We start from the raw sequence: 12,633 nt of genomic DNA on the forward strand, positions 1-12,633 counted from the left end.
AATGGAGAGCTTGGGTGCCTGCTGTGATTTTGATGTTTATGTGTCAGATTTTTGGTCTGGCATTTGAAATTCCTATTTTTCTAAAAGATACACAACCTTTCTCCTCCCCTCCAGTTTCCCCTCACCCCCTTCCTTACCCTGGAGAATATTTTATTACTATCTATTATTTTATTATCTAATGTTTTATTATCTAATATTATCTAATATTTTATTACTATCTATCTATTTGCTTTAAAGAAGAAAATAAGGAACTTTAGTTAAAAAGTCCAAGTTTTTCCAGAAGTTTTAGGTAAATTTTCCAAAGTGCTGTATGTCTCCTTCAGCCCAGGAAGTATTTGACTGATTTTGTACAGGACAATCACAAAATATTCTACTCGTACTTGCAACAGAGCACGAGAATTTAATTTCAATATTTGATTTATACAGCGTGGTGTTAGGTGATCAATGTTCTATTCAGGCATAAATGAAAATATTGACTATAACTTGAGTAGGAAGCCAGAAGATACACTTGTAGAAGATGAAATCTCTTTGTCATATTTTCCCCAGGCAGATATAAGTGGCTGAAAGAGGCCCCTGTTGGAGGCATTGATGCTCACCATGCTGGATCCTTCAAGATGCTGTTTGGTTTGAAGGACATTGTGTAATTTTAAGAGTTCACTGACCAACTAACTTGCTTTTGGAGGAAAACCAAACAGCCCCACACTTGGTTGTTGATTCAAATGCTGCTCTGGGTTTTGGATGCAGAAAGGCCATCATATGCTGCAGCAGTCTGTGCTCTGCCCAGCACAGCCCCTCTCTCTGTCTCTCATAATCTCTTATGTTGGAGAAACAGCTCCCCAATCATTTACAGGCTCATAAACACGGTCCAGCAGCATCAGTCTGCCCAGCAGAGCAGGGAAACAGCTCAGAAACGAGAGCCAAATAAAACAATAACTCACGGCAAACAAACAGGCAGCTACAACAATCAGATCATGCTGCAGGAGCTGTTCCAACTACCCAGACACTTCATTAGGCTTGGAATAACAAAGGAAAATAGACCAGAGTCATCTCATTTAACTCTCTTAGGCAAATTACCTCTCTTGTTTCCCCCTCCCCAACTCCCATTTATTTTTACTTTCTGCTTGAGGTAAGGAAAAGCAGCTTATGTCTGGAGAGAGAATGAGCAGTGTTTGAAGCCACAAGGCTGGAAGAGTTCTTGCATTCTAGATTTTCTATCATTGGAAATCTTCATAATCTTTGTCATTTTAGTTCTTTTCAAAATCAGGATTTTTATTCTTAATGTATGATCTGCTTTACACTTGTCCATAGTTTTAAGCCCATGGTAGAACTGTGTGGAGGAGAATTATTGTTCACTCTGTATCAGATGCTTTGTGCATCACCTAAATCTGTTCTTGGGCTTTGATTTAAGATCTGCAGTGACACCTTCTTTAGTGAACTTTTCATATGTTGTTTTCTTTTTTCATCTGTGAATGCTGTGTTTTGTGGCAGCCTCCCCCTCACAGGGCTGTTTGGTGTCTTGGAATTGGGATGTTGCAGCTGGCCCCAGAGCAGCTCTGTGATCTGATCTTCTCTTTCTGGGAAATCACACTTTTATACCTGCAGACTTCTCAGACAGAGGCCATTCAGCCTCTACAATTTCTAAAGTTTTGATCTTTAAAAACCCCTACTCACATGCTGCCAAAATATTAGACACAACCAAACTGGTTTTTATGAACCATTTTTGGTTCTAACTTAGATTATTGGGGCTCATTAAGGGGTCAGACCTGGCACTTACAAGTGCTTGATGAACCTAGCACAATGTACCCCAAAAATGCTATGTACAAAATACAAAAAGTCTAGAAAGATAAATGTGTTTCAAGTCTCCTAAGGGAAAATAAATGGTGAAAAGAAGATGTTGATTAACACTGCTGTGCTGATGCTTGTACCAATACCAATATCAAATGTGAAAAATTCTTCCAGGTTATTTAATAGAGGCATTGTAAACAAGAGATATTTTAAACTTTGAGAAAGGTCACAGGTATCTCCCTATTTGCAGTGTTTGGTTGAACAGGTATTTTGTGTGAAATTACTGCCTTCCACACACACAGTCAGGTGTCAGTGGCAGTGCCCTACCTGTTCTCCTATCGTGTCCAGAGACCCACTGGAAAATGCAGCCTCTGACCAACCCGTGGGGCAGAAATCTCCAGCTAGAAAAGCTGCTTTTCACAAAATAGGAAATGCTCAGGAGGAAATTCCCCTGGAAAATACATTCACACGCTTAAATATTTAGTTTAATTGTCAGAGACCAAATTAATCACTCTCTGTTTTGTTCCCAGCCTGACTTCTGTGTCCCACTCTGAGCAGAGCTGCCTGTGTTGGTTGCTTGGTCTTCAGCTGCTCTGCTGACCAGGTTCTCCTTATCTCTCTGCACAGACCATCAATGCTCTGCAGTGTAAAGAATGTTTTCTTCCTCCTGTGTCCAGCTAGATTTCTGACTATCATCATTCATGTGAGGGAAGGCAATCTTTCTTTTAGTTTTCAGAGCAAAATCCGTTCTTCCGCTTCAGAGACGAGCAATCCCTCACCTTTGTTATCTTCCCTGGAGAAAATCCCCCGGCTTTGCTCTCTCCACTCTCTCATGAGCCTCTGCTTTGGCTGGTGGCCTTTTGGCTCCTGAGCTTTGGGGAATGAAGAGCTGTCCCAGGAGCTGGCACCCACAGGTTCAGAGCTTTGGGGTGCTGCTGTTAATTCCGTGTTTCCTGCTGTTCCCTCTCAGCACTAGATGTCTCTCTTTACTCCCTTATTAAGGGATAATAGCAGGGGGGCCGCTCTTGCCTTTGGAAAGGACTTGTTGCCCTCCATCCTTTGGCCATTTCAGAGCAAATTTAAGATCTGGGTTTTGCTCTAAATCTGTAGCTCAGTGAACACATGGCTTGGTTTTGCACGTAGCTTTTTCAGATCATTGATTGTTTCCCTCTGTTAATCTGCTGGGGCCCGAGGCTGACCTGTGTTTTTGCTCTTGGTGCTCCTCTCTGCTTTCCAAGCAGGATTGTAGATGGAGACACTTTCTGCCTGTGGCATTCTTATTTTCTCTGCATCCCAGCTGTTTCCCACTTCGTGCTCTGGGTTACATTTTGTGATTCCTTTTAAGCCAGAGATGCAAGAGCCAAAACCTTTGTTGGAAGAGGTGGATTTTGTGTGGGCTGTTCTGGAGAGCAATTCCTTTTACATGAGCCACTCTGTGTTCTGCAGGGCAATAAATGATGCTATAAAATAAATGAGGTTTAGTGAACTCAAGTGGAATGTTTAAAATCTGGGGGGACCCTGGCTTTTCTGGTCTTTTTTTTTTGCTATGGTCAAAATTTGTGGGGTTTTATTTAAAAGATGTTCTCTATGTTAATGGATTTTCTTGCATTTCTTGCGTTACCTTTTTTTCATTTGTTTGTTTGTTTGTCCTCAGGTTGTTTCTGGAGGTGTGGAATCACTGAGAGAAACCAAAGAAGAGGTTGTTTCTTGTTTTGATTCATTATATTGTGAAAATAATATTGTTCCTCTCATGTCTTTCTCTAAGGCTAAAACAGCTGCAGCTATTCCAGCCCAGACAATGTACACACACATATGTATATGACATATTTAATATACAGGAAACATATAAATTATAATTATTATGTAATATTTTATCTAATGCCTTGATATATTTATATTGTTGCATTTTATAATTGCATGTTGCATAAAGTTTGGAATACAGAAGATAGATTTATATGAAATATGTGCCAATATAATTTAGTTACATTACTGGCATGAACATATATATGTGCCCATAAACTAATATACTTATATTTATATTTATATTTATATTATATTTATATTTATATTTATATTTATATTTATAGTTATAGTTATAGTTATAGTTATAGTTATAGTTATAGTTATAATTATATTTAATAATATTTATATTTTTATATTATTTATATTTATATCTTTAGTTATAGTTTAGTTATAGTTATATATTTATATTTATACTATTTATTTATGTTATATATTATTAATTTATTTCTTTACTTTATTTATTATATTTATTATTTTTATTTAAATACTTTTGTTATGGTGTAAAACACCTGTGTAAGTGTATGGTACTATTTTACACATTTGTAAATGAAATTCCATCCATGTAATTTAAACATTAAGCTTTTCTGAAAACCTCTGAGTATATTGTACTTTAGCAAAGGAAAGGAGAATAGACACAGCATTCCTAAAAGTTGCATTTATTAGTTTGGCCCAGGAGCTCAGTTTTTATCCTGCCAGGAGCTGTGTGGCTGTGTGGGCAGATGAACGTCACAATTTGTGTATAAATCACTTATCCTATTTATATGGTCATTTTTGGGGGTAGTTTTTAGCCCTTCATTTTTTGTTGGTTAGCAAATAAGGTTGAATTTGTCAAAATGAGTTTACTGAAGATGTTCCTTGAGCACAGAAGGAAGTTTGTAAGGGGGAACCAGAATTATTAAAGTTAATTCCTGGAGAACAGTGACCCCTTCAGCTGCTGTTCCTGGGAATACATTTCTGTATCTGGAATTTGGAATTTGTTTGCATGCTGGGCAGCCAACCCTTGCACCTCTGAAAATATCACCCCAGCCTCTTCTGCCTGCTCTGCTGCAACCTACAATAATAACCCATTAATCAAGTGTCACCCTGCCTCAAACAGAGGAGCTCTTTTTTTATTGCCTTCATTTATAATAATTTAGTTTATACTTTACAATGTTATTGATTTTATGAAATGGCTCATTACATCTACACAAAGTTAAATCATTCAATTAGATGATTTAAATTAAGTCATATAAATTTCTTACTAGATTTACTGTTGGATTGAATTGGAAATCAAGGCCTAAGAAATTATTTTTGAAATTGTTATTGGGAAGACATTCTTACTTATGTTATAAGCTAGCAAAAGAATATAAATTACTCAGCAAGATTTTTTTAATTATTAAATCCTAAATCCCTTTTGTGAACTGCTGGGTGGCATAAACAGTGAGAATTTTGCTTGACTTCCTCTGCATGAACTTGGCAAGGGAAAAGCTCCATCAGAAGGGATTTTTTGGAGGTCCAGCTAAGTGAAAAAACTCAGAATTCTGGATAAAGATCCATCAGTCAACCCTTCTTACCATGGCCTAGGCATAGAGACAGAAAAGCCAGGGAAGAAGGGGCAGTGGAAGACTTTGGCCTACTCCTGCCTTCTCTGCTGCCCCATGAAGAAAAGGTGGAACTTTTCAACAATTTCATCTGGAAGAAGTCAATCCTCAAAATAAAAACCACTGCAAATATCGAAGCCATTCATCAATGAGCCCCGAGCTTTTAACATGAAAATATTCCAGCTTTTCTCCTTTCTGCTGGTGATGCTGCTGTGGAACTTTTTATAATATCTGCAATTAAGAAAATGAAACATTTTTTCACTCTTTTAAAGCTGAGGTGAGGGGGAATAGAGGCACAGCAGAGTCTGCTCTGAAATGCCTGGGTGGGTTTGGAGTGCTCATCATTTCTCTGTGCTGACACAGTGCTTTTCAGCAAAGTAATTGTCAGTTTAGAAGCAGAGATGAGAACACATTGTAGTCACAAAATAAACCTCAATAACCAAAGCAATAATTATTTGTAATTCAAAATTTGTTTCCCTTTTATTCAAACTTGTCAAGTTTTTTCTGAAGGGAATTCGCTTTAAAAAATGGGTTGCTCTTAAATCATGGTTTGACTTGCTGCTCTTCTCTCAGCTTCTGTTTCTCAGAGATGACAGGTTTGCCATCTTGAATTTTTTTTAATAATTAAGAGCCTAAAATCTTTGGTTACCATCTGCTGGACAGGATTTGTAGCTTAAAAACTCACAATTAGGTTCACTGAGATTTTCAAAGTGTTCCAGAGGTTTTCTGTCTTTGGCAATAAGAGCAGTTAGAAGTGAATCAATCTATTCTTGACAAGAAATTATGTTTTGTGTGAATGAGGAGTTTCTAGGGGGTATTTTTACTTCTTAATGCATACTAATTAAATCTATTTTCACTTAACCTTGATTTTTAATTCTTTCTAGTGTTAGATATGTTTACTGAAGAATTGTGTCATTTCGTTGTCTTACATTATAAATGATCAGGTTTTGTGTTTGCTGTTCCTTGTTTATTCAGCATTGCCTAGATGCCCTGGAAAAAAAAAAATTCTTTCTTCTTTTTTTTCTTTTTTTCTTCCTTTTTTGACCTTTTTCTTGTGTGTGTGTGTGTGTGTCTTGTGTAATCCTTAGCAAGCCTTCCCACTGTGTCACCTTAGAAGCAACTGTTGAATCTCTAATCACGTTTCTGAATTAAAGACAAGACACTCTGGTTTCTTTGTTGCTTTTTTGTGTTTTTAATGATAAAGATTCCCCCCTTCTGTGCTTTTCCTCACAGTGTGATGTCCCAGCACCAGAGCTTGACCCACTGCTGCTGCCTGTGGTGCAGCTCTCCTCAGCCTGTCAGCTGAGAGCACAGAGGACCTTAAACTCCAGACAAGTCCTGCAGCCCTGTCCCCTGGTGTTGTCACATCATCTCTGGGACAGCCACGGCGCTGCCCTTGCTAGGACAGAGCTCCTGGGCTGGGGGATTGGCAGAAACAATGGTCCCTCCAGTGTTGCCCTGAAAACTCAGCTTCTGAGCTTGCTGACATGGTTTTCTGAGGACTTTCCCAGGACAGTAACTGTAAACATAGATATGTGTACATTCCTTCTGTTCCAGGTCTTGTGATGGGCATCTCTCATGGCCAGTGCAGGGGGAAAGTGTTATCCTGACCATCCCATCCCTGGCTGTGGGCAGAAACCTATAAATCCTGGGAGGAAAAATAAACTTTCTCTTCTTTTCACCACACCTCAACCTGTGTTCATGTGATCTGTTCATCTTCAGCAGCAGCACTCCAGCTCCTCAGGTTTGGCTGAAGATGGAGCAGCACCTCTTTTCCTCCCTGCTGCTGCTGCCTGGGGGAATCCTGGGGGCTCCGAGGATTCCTCATGGGGGATTGGCTCTGCTGTGCCAAAGTGGGAACCTGCTGGGTGACACCAAAGGGGCTCACACTGGGTGGGAATGGCTTGGGAAGCACATCTCAGTTACAGCTGTCACTGTCCCACTGGAGAGAGGGAATTGGGTAAAGGGATTGCCTGGAGAAGGGAGAAGATCAAAGTCATCTATTTGGATTTGTTAGTAGCTCACTTCTTGGGTATTGTCTGGTTTATCCCATCCTGCACTAGAGGGAGAAGGTTAAAGCTCTTTGCATCATTTTGCAGCTTTTCATGGGAGGTTTTGACAAGTTCAACCCCAAACTCTCTGGTATGAATTAGATTAGAAATATCTCACATTTCAGTGGCCGTGTTAGCTCACCTGGTTAGAGCATGGGGCTGACACCTGGGTTTGTGGGTTTCATTCTTATGGACCATTCAGTTAAGAGTGAGACTTGATCCTTGTGGGTCCCTTTCTGCTCAGAATACCCTGTGATCACCATAAATGGCTTCTCTGAATTAATCCTTGTTCCCCTAATATTTGTTGTTTTAGAGATTTAATCTGGATCTCCCAAGACCCATCTTGAGAGCTCTTACCAGCAAGACAGCAGCTTTTCCCTCTGTGTCCCACACTGAATTTGGAATTATTTATTCAAAAAGCAGTGCTTGCAAACCGAGGAACTTTTACTCAGAATAACCCAGGAAGTGATGGCAGAGGCTGAACTGCCTCTGGTCTGGGTGAGGCTTCCATCCCTTCATTCCCAGAGCTCTGAGTGGCCTGAGAAATTTGCAGTGTGTGACATCCTCCTTTTCCCCCTCCCTCCAGCTGCCCTTTCCTCTGTTGTGCAATTGAAAAGGAGATTTCTGATGCTGTGTAGTACATAACATTTGCTTGTTTCTCAAAGAAACAACAACCCAGCTATGGGCTGCTGGCTGAGAGGTAGAGAAGAATGAAAAACATTTATGTAGCAAATAAATCACGTAGCAAATAAGTGGTTTTGGAACACTGCATTTCATTTGCCTGTGGGGCATTAATGCCAGTCCTGGAGGACAGAACAGAAAGAATAAAATTGAGTTAAATAAAACCAGAGTTTAGCCTTACAAACTCACCAGCAGCCATCAGTGCCAGGCATTAATTCCTTTCCTGCTGGCAGCAGGAAGGTGGGTGAGACAACACTGTCAGTTGCACAAATTAAGTCACTGTGGCAGAAACACAACACAAATAAATAGGGAAAAAAACAATGCAAAGAAAAACAGACTGTTGTTGCTGCATAAACCTTCTTCCAAGCTGCAGGCACAAAAAAAGGAAATTTAATGACTTGGTGCATGACATCTTGTAGCCTGACAAGCCCTTTCAGAAGAGAAAAAGAGAGTGAGATGCCAGGAGAGGTCTTGCAGCACATTCTGATAGAGAAAATGGGCTTGGAGGCTGCAGAATCTCCTTTTTAGCAGGCTGAGAAATAGAAGAACTCATCAGCTGTGATGAACCCTGGAAGCTGATGGGAACCCCAAGCAGGATGAAGCTGAAAGAGAGGACAGATGGGTGATAAGAATTCACAGGGGTTTTAAATCACTGCCATTTAACTGCTATGAAATTTCAGGCCAAATTTCCAGGACTCATTTTCATAAAGAGAAGAAAAACATAAAATCAAGTTTTAACAAAAATATCTAGAAGTTCCTAACAACATAGAGGCTGATTTTCCCTTTCCATCAGATTATAAATTTGTGGTAAGAAAATTACATTTTACATTATTTTTATGTATAAATATCTTATTTATATACATATGTATAATATTTAAGCTTGTTTTTAAAGCAGTTTTAACACTTTTTGCACACAATCCTGTCGCTTTGTTATACTCCTCTGCTTGTGGAGAATTCAAAGGGCTGCAAACAGAAGTTGAGGATAGAAATAATGTCAAAGAAAAGGGATTGAGTACATATCCCATGTCCTTCTTGCAACAAGTTAATGAGAAATTACTGTGGAATAACTTTATTTCTGGTAAGAATTTAGAAGTTTACCTTTCTGTGTTGTTCATTATCTCTAAACCAATCTAGTGTGGTTAAAATGGTTTGGAAGTGATGCATGGACTTGGTTGCTCCCTAACTCCACAGGTTCTTGGGCAGCCCAAGCTGCTCCTCCTGCAGCCAGCGCTGGGCAGGAGCTCAGGGATGGTGCCACATCCAGCTGGGGAACCAGGAGGAGACAGAACCTCCTGATGCTTCAGCTCATCCCAAATTTACTCCTGCTCCCGTCCCCATGGAGCTCCAGGCAGCACGGGAGTGGTTATTTATTATCCCTGCTGATGTGCTGGATTTGGGGCAGGACTGAGAGCTGGGGAGGTGAAAACACTGTCAGAGGGACTGGGCTGGTTTTAGGGGACTGAGCCAGGCCAGAGGTGTCCGTGTGGTTTCTGGGATCGCCGTAATTTCACAGCACTTCTTCTCTGCTCGGTGCATAAAAGTTTCCCCAGCTGATGATCCAGGAACTTGAGCAAGGTGCTGTCAAAAATTTTGATTTCCAGGGTAAGCTCAAACTGTGAGGCAAAGTAAGAGAGCAGATCCCCCCTTTAGTCCTGGCTGGATTTGTACTGCGGCAGCGCTTGCTGCGAGGGGCTGGAGGTGATCCTGCTGCTTTGAATATCATTAACAACATCATCTTGTTTCTGCTTCACTGTCAGCTCTGAAAACCCCATCTAGCCAGCACACAGCCCCAAAGTCAGAGAGGTCAGGAGGTGTTCCTAGATGAAAAAGGTCATTATTTGATAATGCCACTTGGTAGCTGACATCCCAAGTTTGTATTTATAGCCGTGCTTTCTTTAGAAAGTGTTCTTGTCCTACAGGTCCAGCTGAAGACAGTAAAAGCTCCTGCTTTGAGGATTCCATATATTTACAGATGAAATTGTTCAGGTCATTAATTTTATTGTAAGACTGGCAAATCATTTTTCCGGCAGCTCAGAATAAGATTTAATTCTTATACATTTAGCAGTTGGTTCTGGAGAATGTTTTTCATCCTATCCCCAGGAAGAAGATTTCTGTATTACCCTAAATGCAGCAAGAATGTGAGCTTCAAATTAAGAGAAAGGAGCTAAAGTCTATTTTTTAGCTTGGGACCTAATGCTCCTGGAATTCCCAAACAAATATGTGTAGGACTATGAAGTTTCATCTCTTACTGAACCTTTGAGAGTGCTTAGGTTTGCAATTCAGTGCTTCCATAGTTATTGCATTTGGTTTTGGGTTCATCTGAGAGGAAATTCTGCTGCTGCAGAGGCTGAGGCAGGAGTGACTTGGCCAAGCTGCACAAGGGAGCTTTGAGAAACAAAAATGGGGAGGAGAGAACCTTCAGTGGAAATGGATTCAGAAATGGGAATGTGGTTCCTGTAACTTGGGCAGCTGTTTGATTGGCAGGTCCAAACCCTTTGACAGGAAATATTATTCTAACAAATGCTTTCTTTAATTTTTTTTTATTTTATTTTTTTGTGATTAATTATGTTTGGCTTTCTTGTCATTTAAGATATTAAAGGAGGTAATTTAGACATAATTTGCCTCATTGAAGGAGTAATCCTATTTTAACTTGTCATACAGTAAACAAGTAAATTACTATTTAATTTTCAAGCTGCCTATTTTCCTCTAGTTTATCTCATGTGAAGGTGAAGATTTATTGGCTTCTCTTGTATAGCTGGGTGGAAAGAACATGTTGAACAAGAGTCATTGGACAGAAAAATAGGTTTTCACTTGACCACAGGTATTTTGAGTTACTTGAGATATAAATTTAAACAGTTGATATTTATTTATGAGAACTTAAACTCTATTCCAACTGCCTTTTCTTAGGTACTGATATTCTAAGTTTTTATGGGTTGTTACTGATGCATGGACAATCAGGGACTTCATCAATTAAACAGAGAAGTAAATTCTATAAATCAAATATTTATATGTATGTATATGTATTATAAGGTTATTTAGAATTAAGAAATTAGTGAATAATTTGAGTGATCAGGTACTCATATTGTAACAGGCTAGAGGAAATAAGTAAGATTCACTTCAAAATTTTTTCAGTAATTTTAAAAAACTGTCATGACAAATTTCAGGGAAAGAATCCAGAGGTTTTAGTGGTATATTTAAATTAAATTGTGAAATATATCAACCTAGACATGTGTATAAAATCTATAATTATGACTCTCTGGTAAGAAAGTTACCTTCCTTTAATAGGAAATAATGACAAATTTCAACAGCAAGCAAATGTGTAACAGTAAGAATTCAATTAAGCTAGAATTTAGCTTAATCTTCCCCTTAATCAATGCATTTGGGTTAGTAATTGCCAATTGGAAAATTGGAAAATTAATTAAAAACCTTTGTCTGATATTGAAATGGCCGTGATATACCACATGGAAAAAAGGAGATATATTCTCAATGCTACATTTTCCTTTTACATTTTAAAGAAAAGGGGGAAATATTGATCTTTAAGAAGCTCCAAGAGGTTCTTGAATACAAGGTTAAAGCTGGTGCTAATACATTGGAACAGAAAAAGGCATTTCTTGCCAGCATGTGACAGATCCACGAACAAATTTGTGAGGAATTCAGACAGGACCACTGGGGTTTCCCTCCTCTCACATTAGCCAACAAGTCCTGCCAAGAATCTTGTTTGTTACATACAAATGAGAAGTCCAGGATTCTGATCATCGTTTTTGCTGGTAATTAACAAGTTTAAAGGCTGCAGGAAGTGAGTTGTTCTCTCCATATCAGGATATGATTTGTTTTGGCAAATCATTCTCCCAGATTTCGAGTTACAGCAGTGAAGTGTGGTGAGACATCAATCTCACTTGAGAATACAGGAAAAAGAGAAGAAAAGTAATGTAAAAATAGTTTTTTGGAAACACTTGTTAACACCAGTGGAGAAGCAACATCCAAATCAAGTGCCCCAGTATTATCCAAGAAATGTGGTGGTAGCAAACAATTTTTACATTTGTTTCACCTGCAAAATTCTTCAGGTTTATATCAAATTCCTTGGAAATCTGGGCTTCATTCAAACTAGCCTAAATGTGAATCCATTTTTTGAGTGACCACTGCTTTAATTTGTGGTCAGGGTCACAGGGGGCATTCTCTGGTTCTGGAGCAAAGGGAGTGAATCAATTTCAGGGTTACCAAAACCTCAATTTTTGTGTTTTTCTGCTCTTTCTTAGCAAGAAGGAGTTTTTGCAGCTCACTTTGAAGAGTGTGTGTGTGTGTGTTTGTCTAAAATATGGACAATCAAGCAGCATTCCTGAATTTTCAATCAGCATGAAGCAGTGCATAATTAGTTTTCTGCAGTTTTTGCTGTGACCTTCCTCAAATCTTGTCTCCGTAATCATAAAAACTTGGTCTTTAACATTTGTTTGTCAGCCTCACTTTAAATGTCTTCCTCTGCTCTTTATTTATATTACTAATGCACAGAAAAGGGTATCACAAGGAACTTTGCATGATAATTAATTTCACTTAGTGTGGTCAAGAGGTAAGGTTGTAGGTTTTAGCAGAACCGTCTGAAACAATATTCCCAGGGAGCTGCAAGGGCTACAGTTCCCAGAAATCTGAAATAATAAATGGCAGGCTGCCTTTCCCAAGGGCGTTTTAGGAATATTTAGGCTTTGGACGCATATGGAAACTACAGTGGACTGCAAAGA

Source organism: Parus major, chromosome 4A (genome assembly GCF_001522545.3).
Source record: "Parus major isolate Abel chromosome 4A, Parus_major1.1, whole genome shotgun sequence".
Classification (NCBI taxonomy): Eukaryota; Metazoa; Chordata; class Aves; order Passeriformes; family Paridae; genus Parus; species Parus major.